This window comes from Betta splendens, chromosome 5 (genome assembly GCF_900634795.4).
Source record: "Betta splendens chromosome 5, fBetSpl5.4, whole genome shotgun sequence".
Classification (NCBI taxonomy): domain Eukaryota; kingdom Metazoa; phylum Chordata; class Actinopteri; order Anabantiformes; family Osphronemidae; genus Betta; species Betta splendens.
In genome coordinates this window covers 16,887,998-16,903,485 of record NC_040885.2, presented here as the reverse complement: position 1 = coordinate 16,903,485, position 15,488 = coordinate 16,887,998, and the positions used below count along the sequence as shown (strand labels likewise).

Genomic DNA, 15,488 nt, shown 5'->3' with positions numbered 1-15,488 from the left:
CTCTTTCTCAGGTCCTCGTTGAAAATGGCTGAAAACGGCCAGCTTCCTCTGCTAGAGCTGCTTTTTGTGTATCGTACAGTCTCTGGGGGTTTCCAGCAGGCGCCTCTCTCACATGCAGTCTCACATACGTACCTTTTCGCTGCTTTGAGACGAGGACGCTCGCACTGAGCCTGCTTCAGGGCGGATGTGCCCGTTTCCATCGTTATCTTTGATTAAGCTCAGCGATGCCTCTAATAAAAGCTCTGTGCTCGGTACAGGAATCTATTTCTGCCTGTACCCTTAGTTGGGGCTCAGAGAAGGAGAGCTTCATGAATGCCATCCCAGAATTCCTCCTCCGCTGCTTTGATAGTAGTTTGTGCACGCGCTGTTAATGCACATGTTCAACCTGTGGTCAAGTTGCTTTGACGTCATCCAATAATCGTAGCATCTTCGTCCTCTCCTTGATTCGATGCACTCTTCCTAGTGAGCTCAAATAGATTTTACCACAATACATTTGTGAAGCCAAACATGGTCATCACATTACATTATTATGTTAAATATTTTTTTAATTAGCAGAAATACTCAAACACTTGTGGGATGTGAGAATTACAACACTTTGATTGGAAGACGATAGTCGCTTTTTCGTTTAGCTGCTTTGTCTTAATGGATGATAATGAGACGACTCGTCTGCAGAACGTATCGTCTCTGAGCTCCTAAGTTTTTTCAGTTAACACTTTTAACTGAATTTGGGAAAAGAAAAACCTGCTGCAGGTTTTACAGGTGATTAAAAAATATTGTGTGCTTCAGATCCGGTTGAATAGTGAAGCCAATAGAGAAGAATAGCGAGTGACACGCGTCCCTAAGCCCCTGGATGGAACGGTAACAGTGAGTGTGGGTTAATCAGATTAATGCACCTCTCATATTGGGAAGTGCCTCTCCATGGAATCATCCTCTTGACGGGTGATGCTTTGTCACCGCGAAAAGATTCGCAGTTGGCTGCGAAACGAGGGAGAACGGGAGTATACGGCGACCCGGAGAGCCCGGTCCCACAACCGGAGACATCTGCCGGTGCCTCGGAGACGGTCCTGAGACTCCTCGCGTCCCGGCGCCTGTGCCACGACACTCAATGAGCCCTTTCTCCGCGAGTTTTAGGTGATTAAAGCGCTTTTGTGCAGATTAAACAAGACGCTGGCTTTGTTTTGCTGAGATCTGTTGAGGCGTGACCACCGATCCTGTTGATCTGCCGCTGGATAATTGACTGTTTGGTGCTTATGGAGCTGCTTTTCCACCTCTGGGTAACTTTAATTGCACAACAGCCTAGAGAACGTATCACTGCATGTGATCTGAGTCTGTCTCAACTGTGCTTCGTGGACCAGGTCAGTGGAGGAGTAGACGTATGTTCAAACCTCCACTGTGCCCACAATAAAGTGCAGATAGTAAAATGTTTAATAATTTAATGTGGATGTAAGAGAATATGAGAAAAATAAACTTGGCAAGCGCCTGCTAGACACTGAAATGAAATAAAAGGAGAATATTGCACCATTCATTCCACGGCCGCTGCTTTCGTCGAAACACACACCACAGGCTGAGAAAAGAGCCTAAAGGACCATGTGAGCGCTTCTTCTGACTGTGAACTTCATATTACAGCTGAACATTTTCCAACGTGTGCTGCAGTGCTTTAAGTTTTTCTCTTCTAAGCCTCCACCGTCTGCATTTGTTGTCGAAACGCGCTAAATTACTAGCGCAACTCGACAAAAGCATTGAGTGTCGGTGTGTTGTGAGGAGCGTTGCCTCGCGCCGTTCATTAGGGGGAACTTTGCTTGGTTGTCATGGAAATGGCATCTGCTGAGTGCCGTTACTGCGTTTTTACGCAGCGATTCCCGCTCCACACATTAGCGCAGGTCCACCTCGGGGACTGCGTCTGCGCCGCCTAGAAGGTGGATGGAGACGCGTGGGCGCAGCTCAGCTGATCTGACAAACAGGGACGTCAACGTGAGGACGGGTTCAAAGTGGGATCCATGACGGTGATGGAGGGATAAAAAGCAGCGGATGTGAGCAGTCAGCGAGGTTGTTGTTTCACAGCAGCGCGCGTTAAAGGCTTCTACCAGTGCGTCGCACACGTCAGACCAGTCCGTGCTGGAGTCGGTCTGTCACGCGGTGAACGCGAGGCGGTTGCCACGGCGCCAGAGGCCCGGTTCCATGGCTGAGCATCGCCAGCCTTCCAACCTCACCTCATTAGTGTGGCTCTGGCTGAGGCACGGCTCTGCCGAGGCCGGGGATTTGATCTTCACTCAAAAACGCATTTGATCTAACAACTGTAGCTGCGTTGGCTTTATATTACAGCCTTCTGTGACTCACAAGGAATATAGATTTTAATGTATCATTATAAATGAAGTAGCACATACACCCACTCATCAGTCCAATTAGAATGTGTCCTGCAATTTGTTATGGAACTATAACGATTCAAAAAGGACTAAAGTCTCCGTCTCGCCGTTTCATTTATTCCTCTGTAGCCACTTAGTGTTTTTACCCGTCTGGCCTTTTGCAATATCGTCCCACAAAGCATTTTGTTGATGTACAGCTTGTTTGTCCTCTGTGACTCTCATCAAGCGTCTCCCATATGTGCCTCAGGCAGCTGTCATGCCTTTAGAGAAATGCTGTCTTAGCGTTACACACACACACACACACACACACACACACACACGGATCTAAAAGTAAACATTACTGCAAACGTCCGTCTCGATCTGCACAGATCCTCTACACGTGCCGCCGCGAAGCTCGTTCCTCCCGCTTCATTCAAACTGCGTCTGCTCTCGACCGGCACCGGCGACGATCACAGAGTAAACAGGAGTTGATGAGGTGGTGCCGGGTTGAGACTGCAGATGAGTGAGGGCCTGGAGGTAAATGCCGATCACGGCCGAGGCGTCTGGAACAACGGCTCCACCGCAGTGACTTCGGCTGATGATGCGTCACAGGAGAAATAATCCCACAATGAGATTAAGAGCTTTGTATCGCACACGCCGTTGTGTAGCCACATATTTGACACACGTCGCCGTTGATATTGTTATTTGCTGTATGTCTTTTGTTTTTTCTGTCAAAGGAGCAGAGTTATGATCTTGCGTGAAAGAACCACAGAGCGGTGGACGTGGAAACCTTGGCGCTGGCAGCTTCTGGACATGATGTGTGTGTCCCTCGTCCTCAGAGCCGAGAGCGATGGACACACACCTGGGGATGAAGTCGTTTCCCGAGACGCTTCTCCAGCGTGAGAGAATTGTCACTCGCCCCATTGTCTTCAGAAGCATTGGCCATAAAATCCCAAAGCATACAAATAGCATTTGGGTGTTTACAGTGTGTACACTTTCCTGTGGGATATTTTATTCATCAGTGGGAGGTTCTGGGGGATTTTAGCTCCTCGCTGCCTTCAGTGCCTGTTCCAATTAAAGAGCCTGTTGTCGCCTTAAACGCCTGTTAGCGCTCACACTGCGATATAATGACTAATTCTAATCCTGGCGCAGTAAATATGTATTTATTAAGGGGTCCTACTGCCGTTTGCATCATCAGTGTTATTCCGAGCTTTAGCGGCGGAGCAGAGTTTGCTCGCTGCATCACAGAGGAGTGATGGGGATCCGAAGTGGCTATTTTTGCTTTGACCCGCGTGCTATTTGCCCTCATTACCCACTGCTCCGTCTGCCCGCTTTGTGAGGAACGCTGCTTTATGCTGCTCGTCGCGGCTGATGTTGTGTAGCCGGCATATTCTCCAGTAGAAAACCATTATCTGTTGCTCTATTCCAAAAGCAGGAGATCTGTAGACGTCGAGATGCTTGTGGTGTCATAAAAAATGGATTTCATCTTATCATATCATCCCCTGGAACCTGCAGAAACCCCGAAATATGTAATACCAAAATAGGGTCATAAAGAGCTCAAGCCCCCAAAGTTGTTTATTTAGGATGTGACTATAATCTGAAGGCGTTTGTCTCGTGCAACTTCTTCTTTCCATCTTTCCATCCGGCGTACGGGATTTGACTGACGAAGGACGTCGTCTTCATGCAACAGCAGTCGCTGTGCGGCCACAATCAGCCGGCGCTCATTTAGCCACTTTCCCTGTGATCCAGATGTGCATTATCCCCCACCCGGTGTTTATGGCTGCGTGTGGGGGCTCCGGTCACCTCCAGACTGCTCACAGGTAATGGGCCCTGACATCTGAATTAGCCTGCTCCTTCAGAGGGTGATTAGCGAGGGCGAGGGCTCCTGGTGGGCTCTGATAGGCAGCGGCTCGCGGCTCCGGGGGCGGCGTGACCATGCGTTCGCGCCGGGGATTTGCCCTCTTGTGGTGGGGGATTTTGACGAGCCGGTCCCGCGGTGCCAACGGCCAAGCGGCCGCTGCCCCGGAGCCTTCTGTGAACAGCCCAGTGTTCGGAATGGCTGCCAAGGTCGCGCGGCTGGCCCGGGTCGGCTACGCTCATCCCTCTCCATCCTTTCTCCATCTTTTCTCCATCCTACTTCATCCGTCTCCACCCGTCTCCATCCTTCTCCATCCTTCTCCATCCCCTCTCCATCCTCCTCCACCCTTCTCCACCCTTCTCCATCCCCTCTCCATCCTCCTCCATCCTCCTCCATATGTCTCCATCCTCCTCCATCCTCCTCCATTCTCCTCCATATGTCTCCATCCTCCTCCATCCGTCTCCATCCTTCTCCATCCCCTCTCCATCCCCTCTCCATCCTCCGCCATCCTCCTCCATCCTCCTCCATATGTCTCCATCCTCCTCCACCCGTCTCCATCCTTCTCCATCCTTCTCCATCCCCTCTCCATCCTCCTCCACCCGTCTCCATCCTTCTCCATCCCCTCTCCATCCTCCTCCACCCGTCTCCATCCTTCTCCATCCCCTCTCCATCCTCCTCCACCCGTCTCCACCCTTCTCCATCCCCTCTCCATCCTCCTCCATATGTCTCCATCCTCCTCCATCCTCCTCCATTCTCCTCCATATGTCTCCATCCTCCTCCATCCGTCTCCATCCTTCTCCATCCCCTCTCCATCCCCTCTCCATCCTCCTCCATCCTCCTCCATCCTCCTCCATATGTCTCCATCCTCCTCCACCCGTCTCCATCCTTCTCCATCCTTCTCCATCCCTCTCCATCCTCCTCCACCCGTCTCCATCCTTCTCCATCCCCTCTCCATCCCCTCTCCATCCTCCTCCATCCTCCTCCATATGTCTCCATCCTCCTCCATATGTCTCCATCCTCCTCCATATGTCTCCATCCTCCTCCATCCGTCTCCATCCGTCTCCATCCCCTCTCCATCCTTCTCCATTCTCCTCCATATGTCTCCATCCTCCTCCATCCGTCTCCATCCTTCTCCATCCCTGCAGCTCTCTTATTATTCCTCGGCCGTGCGGCTCTCTGTGTGCTTGTGGCGGCAGGGGAACGGCTGGCTTTGTAGAATCTTAATAGCGGTGAACTAGCGCCGAGCTTTCCATCCGCCGCTTGCTGCAGGCGTGCGACTGAATGCCAATGAGACATTAGGGCTGAGGCGGGCGGATCCGGCCGGGACGCCAGCGTCCAGGTGAGCGGCGCTCGTCCGCCCCCGGCGGCGGCGGCGGCGCAGCGAGGGCTCTGTGTCTCAGGGTCATCGCAGCACCGTTAATCGCCGCCTCTCGCGCTCCTTTGTGGAGAGGGAGATAATCTGAGCACAGCTGTGTCCGCTGCACACGGGCCCTGCGTGTATCGGAGCCGGTCGGGCCACGGTGGTAAATGGCACCGCGGCTGCTTCTCGGGCCCATTTGTCCACGTACGCACATCAGCACGTTAATCCGTCTGCTCGCAGCGTGCACATGCTCCTCCACATGACGCAGCTGTCGCTGACGGTGGATGCAGCGCTGGCTGGATGGAAGCAGAGGCCGCAGTCACTGCCTAATCTGATTACGGGCGGCTTCGCGCTCCGCGGCCGCCGACCGACGGCTGAGCGTCAGGGAGGGGGCAGAGGGAGCCGCTGTCTGTTGTGTAACGCACAGCGGCGGCGTGCGGCCGCTCTCGTCGCCAGCATGGACGTGTGGGGTGACTATTTTTAAGCGTCTGTGACAGAATTAATCCAGCGCCGCTTGAAATCACGCGCCGCGTCGACGACTGTCTGCTGAGTGTGGAGCTGCAGCCTCCACGCCTGCGTTCACGCTCGCCACTCGTGCGTCTCCAGCCTTTAGAGCGACTGTGGAGAAGTGGAGCGTGCTCGTATCAGATCATATGTGGGACGTGTTTCACCACTGATGCGCACACCTAGAGCTTTGTAGTGTGTCTCTGTGCCTCGTGCAGCGACGGTGCAGCAGAGCAGCATGTCACAATGAGCCGGAGGAGCTCTCGCATGTGCAGGTAAACACACAGAGGAGTCTCCCTCTCTCTCTCTCTCTCTCTCTCTCTCTCTCTCTCTCTCTCTCTCAAGTGAGATGTTGCTGTCTTGCAAAAGGCAATTTGCAGTCGCATCATCTTTTCCCGAAGGGTTAATTCCTTTGAGAGAAGAGATGTTGGAAATTACTTCTACACGTTATCAAATTAAAACTAAAAGTACTAAAATCTATAACATGAAGCGGCAGCTTCATTCAGTCACTCACCTCGAGCTTGGTTGTATCAGTTACCTCGTATGCTGCGATGCTAACGTGCACGGGTGGAAACTGTGGATTCACTTCCTAAAACCATTCACTGACTGTGTTGTTAGTGTATTATGCTGCTCTCCTGCTCACAGAGATGCTCCACTTACTGAGCACGGTCTGGGCTGGATGGGTTTTCAGGCACATGTCCCTCTAGTTCTTGCTGCAGACTATGGTCTGTCCCAGTTCAACCTCTGCAGAAAGTATGTTGATTAAAAAACGATTTCTTGCCCTTTCTTGTTGAGTTAAATTCCCATCTGTGTGTTAAAGTGATTCATTTCTAATGTACAAGGCGTTTGTTCTGTATTACTGAGTCACGATGATGAGGCTTATGTGAATCTGAGCACACTTTAGCGATTTGAAAGTAAATTGCCTTAAAGTTCACCTCACAAGCACAGAGTCGATCGTGACGAGCAGCAGATGCTGCAGAAGCTTCATACAACAAATATGAAGGAGAAAATATGGTTTAATAGAAAAACTAATATCAGCTGCCTTCAGGTTCAGTTCTTTCTCTAGTTGAGGATGGTCAAAGCTTTTTTAGGTGTTTAAGCTTTAAAGAGTCTTCGCAACAATGAATCCTGGGACTGGAACTTTCCCGAGCTGCACATTTCTGACTAATTTAAACTCATAAATATGCAGGCGCTCTCCCAGAGTGGCTTTTATAAATAATGACATGGCAGCGACTGCCTACGCTTGTCCGGAGACGCAGACGGGCCCTGGCATGCGAGCCACAACCATGACTCAGGTATTTACGCTTTGTGAAAACTGTATCTCAGAGCATGAAGATAAACAAAGGCTGACGTCCAGAGGGTCGGAGCTGATGCTAACAAATTCCTGGATTCAGGTAAAACCAGTTTAAAAAACACAGTCTATTGAGACTCGGGAGGAGAGAAAACAAAGTAGAAGTTTATTTCTTGGGTCCTGCAAGTTTTTATATTGTGGATTAAAAGCCTTTCGTCTGTTGTTGTCGGGGTTCTGTCTTTGCCTAAAACAGCAGTGATGCGTTCACAAGCCGTGGTTTCACTTCTGAAAATTTGATAAAGACCTCTTTTTTTTTTTTTTTGACCTGGTGTCATTTATTCCAGTCGCCTGTTGTTGCTGGTGCTGCACATTCATTTACTGAGGAGGAGTTCACTGGTCCCACACGGCTCCAGGGTAAAAGACAGCAAACAACCCTATTATGAATCAAAGCAGCCGTTGACTCCCGTGACTCAGTCCCGCAGGCCGCGCGCTGGGAGACGGTGTGAGGATGTGGAGGGGGCGCGTTGCCGCTCAGGGGGCGACTCGCTGTAATTAAGGGAAACGTGAATTTGTCTCCGCGCCTTAAAAACTCCTGAAGGAAAATGTGAAGTCGTCTGTCGTCAGTGAGTGGAAGCTCCAGCTCGACTGGTTCACGCAGACGGACCCCGAGCAAAACAGTCGACCTCTGGTTTTAAAAGCAGGTTTCACAAATCACTTCTGTGCATTATTGGGAGAAATCCCGTCGCCTTCTCCTAAAACCAACAGGGCGACGCCTCCGACTGCTTGTTCAGTCTAACAAACAGCCTGGAAGCGCCGTGTGTGAACCCGCCTCCCCTCCACACATTGATGAGTCTTTGCACCGGTGCTCCAGGCTGATGATGCAGCGCGCCGTCGTGATCCTCTGATTCATCGCACACTGAGCCGGGTTGTGCTTCGACATCCGCCTCCGACCCCGAGCCCCCGTCTGTCTGGCCGCCTGCTTTCATACCTGGCTGAGCAGCCGCTGGCGTCCTCCCACACCCGCGTCGCTGCAAACGGATCCAAAACGACGCAGGGCCCGGCCCGGGTGAAGGCGGCGGCGGTACCGTCCATCACCCGGGGTGGTTTCTAGGGAACGTGTAGGATGAAAAGTGTATTTTTCTCTGAAATTACAGTCCAAAGCTGACATTAGCGATATTAAGGTGGGTTTGTGTGTGCAGCGGTGGCCGTGTGCAGGTTGACATTTGAAGAGTTAATAAAAAAGTAAAGGCTTTCTCTGGATAGACTAATGCGGACGCCAGCGGAGGCAGAGCTCCTCAAAGTTAATTTAAAATATGGATGATGAAAATGACATTTTTAGCTCCCTCCGATATTGTGTAATGAATGTTCATACGCATCCTTTACTTGTTTGGTGCTGTCATCTTCAATAATGCATTGAATCACTTATGAAGATGCATTTTTGCACATTATTAAATTAAGGGAAATAGAATCGTGCATGCTGGTGAATCACGAATTACGCTTGTATTTTACACTTCATAAAATATCCAATTAACAAAAAAAAGGATGGGTTTGAAAGCTCATATTGTTTCCCGGCTCCTCAACGCGCCGGGAGAGTTCTGGCGGCTTTTGTCCGCTCTCAAAATCACAGCATTGTTGTTTCTGAAGAGAAAATTCATTCGAGAAGTTAGAAGTTGACTTTAAAAGTCCGTTGTTGCCACTAAACTTCTGAAGCAGCAAAGCGTCTGCAACAAACACTTTATATACTTTTTAATACATTTATGAGAATATAAAACACTGATAAAAATCCCATTTGCAGAGCAGCGTTACTGATATGAATTTCCCCATTCGCCTCTGATGCTCCACAGACCTCTGCTGTTTCAATGTGAGATTGTAGTGACAGGAGAATGGTGGAGGACGGACCAGCGCGGGGTTTTGGCGAGCGCCGCTTCCCCGGCTTACGGCCACTAAACCAATTTTGTTACTCTGGCACATAGAAACAAAAAAATGGATCTGTGTAAATAGACTGGATTACTGTAGCGCTGGAGAGGCCTAATGGGGGAACACAGACAAACACATGCACTCAGCCGTCCCTCCATCTGCCCATCTGTCCGTTCACCCGTGCAGCCAGACATCAGTCTCCCTGACGGGGACGCTGTCCGCGGTGACAGCCGTATTGACGGGCCACAGAGGAGCCGAGGATTATGGGACTTGAGGAGGACACGAGTGGCTGTCAGACTGGAAACCGGCTGTAGGTTGAGGCAACGGGCCGAACGCCGAATCCCGCTTTTCCATCAAACCAGTTGAACCAGCAGGACCTTTGAGACGCAGCTCCCACTGGGTGCATGAGTCTCTGTCAGGCCCAGGAGACAGGCAGCCGTTCGGCAGCGTCGTCTAATGCACCGCTGACCTTTTAAAAGGCAGCCAGAGAAAGCTATTACGTTCATTAAGTCCGTGGTGGAGCTGGTCGGACACTGATTAAAATGTTAATCAACAAAGTGACATCACTGGAGCTCGTCTTCATTTTTTACCCCTATAAATACACGGCTGCCTCCCAGTAACTGAGGCGTCTATACATTCAAATAGCACATTTAAACAACCTCCGATCCGTCGACAGACTGGTTTAGACGCAGACCTCACAGACGCTGCATGTGTTTGACCACCGCATGGATGAGGGATCACATTACTCTTCATCGCCCCCCAGGACACTCCTCAAACCTGACACTGCGTGTAAACTGGAACGTCCAGGGCCGATTTAGCCTGCGGTTATTTGTCAATGCCCATGTTTAATATGCGGTGAAACAGCCGCACGTGTGAAAGACGAACGTTTGACAGGCGCGATGATGATGTCACTGCCTGACAGAGAATGCGGGCGTCAGACTCCACTGGATGTTTATCCTCGTAGTTGATTTCCCTCTGTGTGTGTGTGTGTGTGTGTGTATCTGCCTGTGTGTGTATCTGCCTGTGTGTGTATCTGCCTGTGTGTGTATCTGCCTGTGTGTATCTGCGTGCGTGTGTGTGCGTGCGTGCGTGCGTGTGTGTGTGCGTGTGTGTCTATCTGCCTGTGTGTGAGTGTGTGTGTATCTGCCTGTGTGTGTGCGTGCGTGTGTGTGTGTGTGCGTGTGTGTCTATCTGCCTGTGTGTGTGTGTGTGTGTGTGTGTGTGTGTGTGTGTGTGTATCTGCCTGTGTGTGTGCGTGCGTGTGTGTGTGCGTGTGCGTGTGTGTCTATCTGCCTGTGTGTGTGTGTGTGTGTGTGTGTGTGTGTGATTCAGGTATTCAGGGCCACCCAGCCACACCAGCGCGTTCACCAGCTTCTCCCTTCCAACCGCTTTACATTCCTCCACAATCAGACGTAAACATGTTAAACGCCTCTGAACAGCCCAGTTTTCCAAAACAACCTCATTTTCGTATATTAAGAGGCTGTTCAGCAGGATGTGTGTTTGTAAAGCTAATTTTACAGTGGCATTGTAGTGGTGGATTTCACACTGTGAGGCTTCCGATGCGATAGAGCTGGATTTCATTTTCTAGCTGCAGTCAATGCCCTCTTATCGCTCCTTTCACTTTGACGCCTATTATAATAGCTTTACACAGACATGGAAGGATCCCAGCAGCCTATTACCCCGGCTGCATTCAATTTACGTAAGCTCTGCCTGAAACACTAACCCCACCTTGCACTGCTACACACACACACACACACATTTGCATATACACACAGTCTGAGACGTGAGTCACTCGTACTGTACAGCATTCATACGATTCCACGCACCAACAAAGGCAGACGCTCTTTAGAGGAGCCTGTTCCTGCACAGGGAGGAAACGCTCACGTGTGTGACACAGGATGCGTTCAAGGCCAAGCTTCAGAGGTCTTTGCATTTTACCTGTGCCGATGTGGAGACGTCATGCTTGTCGTGGTGGAAGAGGACTGTCCGCGTGGACGTCGTCTCCCTCTGAAGGCGGCGGCGGCGGCGGCGGCGGCGGCGGCGGCGGCGCTCACATCAGGCCTCCTCTCAGTCTCACCCTCAGCACCTTTAGAAACAAAGCGGAAAAACAAAACCAAGGAACAGGGTAACTGGGTAAAATTAGCCACCTTGCATAACAAGCCTAAGCCGAAGGTACAGGTTTCCATGGCAACGGTATTGAAGTGGTCTTAGCGGAACCCAAAAGTTAAGCGGTCTGGCGGAGATAAATGGGAGCGATGCTGGGTTTGTGCCTGGAACTCAGCGTTGGCTGCAGCCGCTGAGACGGGGGAGCCGCCGTGGCGACGGCTGACCCCCGTCTCCCCCCGCGCCGTCCTCACGCATGGCCGTGCACCGGGAGCTCCTCCCCCGCCACCGCCGCCGCCGCCGCCGCGTTGGTCCTCGGCTTCTATTATTGGGCTCTCCTGCATTCATCTGTCAGCGGATGCCGTGTGATGCGAGGTGGCAGGCCGCACAGGCACTGGAGCATTTCCGCTCCGAGTGCCCTCTCTCTCCCCCGCTCTCCCCCGTCTCACCCTCGTCTCCTCCTTTCTCTGCGATCATCCTTTTTTCATATTTGGCTCCGCTCTCCCTTCCTGCCCGTCTGGCTCCTCCGCAGACAGACACACGTAAACCTCACGCTCTGCGCCGTCAGCAGCGTGTGCCGAGGTTCGTGTGTGCGTCGAACCACTCGCTCTGGAGTCAAAGAGTCAAAGAGTCGATCACTCCAACGCTTCAGAAGAGGAAATAGTATTTTACTTTTTAACCTGTAGCTTTTAATGCAGACGTGTGTGTGTGTGTGTGTGTGTGTGTGTGTGCGCGTGTGTGTGTGTGTGTGTGTGTGTGTGTGTGCGCGTGTGTGTGTGTGCGCGTGTGCGCGCATGTGTGTGTGTGCATGCGTGTGCGTGCGTGTGTGTGTGCGTGTGTGTATGTGTTTGTGTGAACATGCCGTGTGTTCGGGCGCTGACAGAGGACGGTTGTGATAAATGGCCCATTGTCCAGCGCCGCTCTCTCCGCGGCAGCAGAGTCGAGGCGTGTAACTGGGTGTTGACTCAGCGCTGCCCTGTGATCCACCTCTGCCTCTGCTCCCTGAGCCTGTATTTCCAGATTCAAGGTGTGTCACTTCACATGTGTGCAACGCTGCTCGACCAAAGGCCTCTCAGCTGTAACAGCTCTGTTCAGCAGATCAGATAGAAGATATTTGAATCATGTATTCAACTAAAAACATGTATAAACACAACACAAGAGCTGTTGTTGTTGTTGCTCCGTTGAAGGTTTCCTACTTTGAAAGGTGTAAATATACTTGTAAATGTAAAACAAATACTTGAGTTGTATCTTCTCAGTTTTACAGCATTTCATTAATCTGGATCAGATTTGTCTTCAATTCTCTTCTCAATCTGCGCAAACGAACCTGTCGTGAATCGTTTAAACTGTAAAACCACCGACATTAAAAGAGCTCACGAGTGAGAAGAGGGAAGCGTGGGCTCTATTTTTGATGCGTCGCTGCAGAACTGGGTCTCGCACGGCGGCTTTCTGCAGAGAAGCTCCTGTTGATCGTTATCACTCCGTGGTGGAAGGCTCGTCTCCACGGGCTCCGTTCGCCGGCTGAGATGCTGCTGTAGATTCTGCGTGGTGCACGTTCAGCGCGCTTTGAGCCACCGGCTCACACTCGGTCTTTGAAGTCGTCTTCCTTTCACGTCCGCGGGACCTTCCCTCAACGCTGTGTTCCCATCAGTCCGCGCTCAGAACTGGGGCACGGCTGCAATTATTGAGCAGCTCGTTTTTCTATAAAATGTTCTGAGTTTGGAGACGAATATATGTGTTTGAACCTGGCCACACACACACACACACACACACACACACGCACACACACACACACACACACACGCACACACGTGTGAGGAGGAGGCGTGTTGTCCTTGAACAGGGGGCTCCTCTCCACCTGAAGCGGCTAAATGCAAAATTGATCCGTGTGCTTCGCCCTCGTTCATTTGGAGCTCGAGCTGATTGGAGATCTTGGAGTCACTTGGACCAAACTGAAAATCACTAACCAGTTCCACTGCACCCTCTCCGTGAGCGATGAGGGGACGAGGGTCACGAGGGTTTATCTTAAACCACGTCCTTTGCAGAGTGATGTGTTATGTTTTGGTTGTGTTAATGTTTTCAATGATTCTTTCACTGTGGTAGCAACAAATGTATTTGATTTTTTGAGATGATTTATTATAAATTAAGATTATTGATTACATGTATTCTGTGCTGCTGTCTCCTGCCGTGGCAGCGATGCTGGAGCTTTAAGGTGAAGCCGTCCTGTTGTAATCTGGGCGTGAGTCACAGCCGCTCCTCCGTCCTGCTGGACCTTCTCCCTTTTGACTCCTGAGACTCGTACATGACTCGCGCGGCGCACGCGTCTAATAGATTTGCACGGAATTATTTCCAGCGCCGCAGAAATAATTAGGTTGACATTCTCTCCCAACGCAATTAACAGGGAGCGCTGTCCGATCTGCGACCCGTTGGATGTTTGATTTCATGGACTGCGTCGTGGATCGCGAGGGAGAGGTGTTGTTGGAGGACGCTGCCTGGGAGCCACATCGGGCTCACTTAGCTAATTGTCTGGAGGTGCTGTGAGCTCTGCTTGCTTGTGTACAAATTACTGTCACGCTTCTGTGCTGTCGGCGTAAATGAGCACGCTCTCGACAGTGTTTCTAGGCTTTGACTGAATTTCTTTTTTATAACAATAACGCCCATTCATAGCACAAATGTCAATATCTCAGTGTCTCGTTGGCGTTTCCTGTTCTGTTGTGCTGATTAAATGGATCCAGATCTCCTTGTGCATCTGTGATATTTTGTGCTTGTTCGCCCGCGTGTCTGTGCACAACGCGCTACCTTGATGTACAGTAGATCAAGCAGCTCCTCAGATCAGATTGAGCGGCTGAGAGCAGAATGCTGTGAAATTCGGATGCACCATGTGCTGGAGGGGAGGCAGCCTCTGATGTATTTTTAGACGGGCTAAATAATGAATGCCTGAAAAGGCTGCTAGGACCCCAGCTGCCAAACCTCACCCTTCCCTCTGCGCTCACCTGTTCTACGTCTACGTGCAGTCGAAGGCGGGGCGTCGGCAGCGTCGCCGCGGCAACCTGCGGCCATCGCTGGGAGATGCAGAGATGCTGATGTGGCTCTCGGGGTTCGGTTCGGTTCGGTTCTAGACTCTGCCCATCAGAACTGGGTAAGGTGACTGTTTGCCAGCTGCTTTCAGCTGAGCTCCAGCTTTTTGTTGTAAATGGCTCTGCCTCCATAGATTAAGTATGGCATTGTTTGTGTCACAGGACAAATACAACAGATGATGCTGAGCAGATTTGAACCTGAGATTAACATTAGATAGATATATAAAACCTGTTCTCCTGTGGCCAAGTCATGAAATTTTCACTTATTGAATCTGTAAAGTGCAAATAAAGATGAGACTGTCTAATTAATTACTGCAGGTCCATTAACCAACAACGATTCCACATACTGGCCTCTTAAATGTGATTGAATCAGATTTTCTCATTTGAAGACGGATCCTTAGGCTACAGGGAATGTGATTGCCAAGTTGCCACGGCAACATGACAAGACATATTTCATACTAATTATTTAATCAATTGAGCGCAATGTAATTAACAGGTAACTTAGTAATAGAGCGGCTTCTGCTGCAGCATCGCTTTTACTGTAGCACTGAACAGTTTCCCTTGTGCATCGTGTTACTGCACCATTGTGCAGATTTGTTCCTCTCAGTCTTCTTTTAAACACCCCTGGAAGGAATAAACAGTTGTTTACTGACTCGTGAATTGAGACGTCTTTTATGTGTCAACTTCCCCACACACACACACACACACACACACACACACACACACACACACACACACACACACACACAGCAGACAGCAGCTCATCTGTATCAGCAGAGCTATTTTTAAATGCTAAATTGTCAGATAATTTCAATCAATCAGCGGCGCCTCCCCCCCCACACACACAAAGACCGGCTGCAGCGCGACGGAGGATCAGATTATACAGATGCTGTAGGCCTTCGGCATGACAAGGAGTGATGATTAGGGAAGAATGGATGAGCGGTTGGGAGACAGTGAGAGCGCGTGCTGCTCACATGCAGGAGCTGTAGCAGAACTCGCCTCAGACGAAGCTCTGGCTGCGTCTGAGCTCCTCCACAAG

General features: G+C 50.7%; 1 protein-coding gene and 1 long non-coding RNA gene across 5 annotated transcripts in view; one reads left to right on the top strand and one right to left on the bottom strand.

Annotated features, from left to right (window-relative positions):
* LOC114855269 (membrane-associated guanylate kinase, WW and PDZ domain-containing protein 3) overlaps positions 1–15,488 on the top strand; it is a 79,724-nt gene that overhangs the window by 2,704 nt on the left and 61,532 nt on the right. The gene's annotated exons all lie outside the window — the stretch shown is intronic.
* LOC114855360 (uncharacterized) lies at positions 7,501–12,328 on the bottom strand. Its single transcript, XR_003785924.3, has 2 exons — positions 11,211–12,328; positions 7,501–8,462 (listed from the first exon to the last, which is right to left on the bottom strand). It is a non-coding gene; the product is annotated as an uncharacterized LOC114855360 (long non-coding RNA).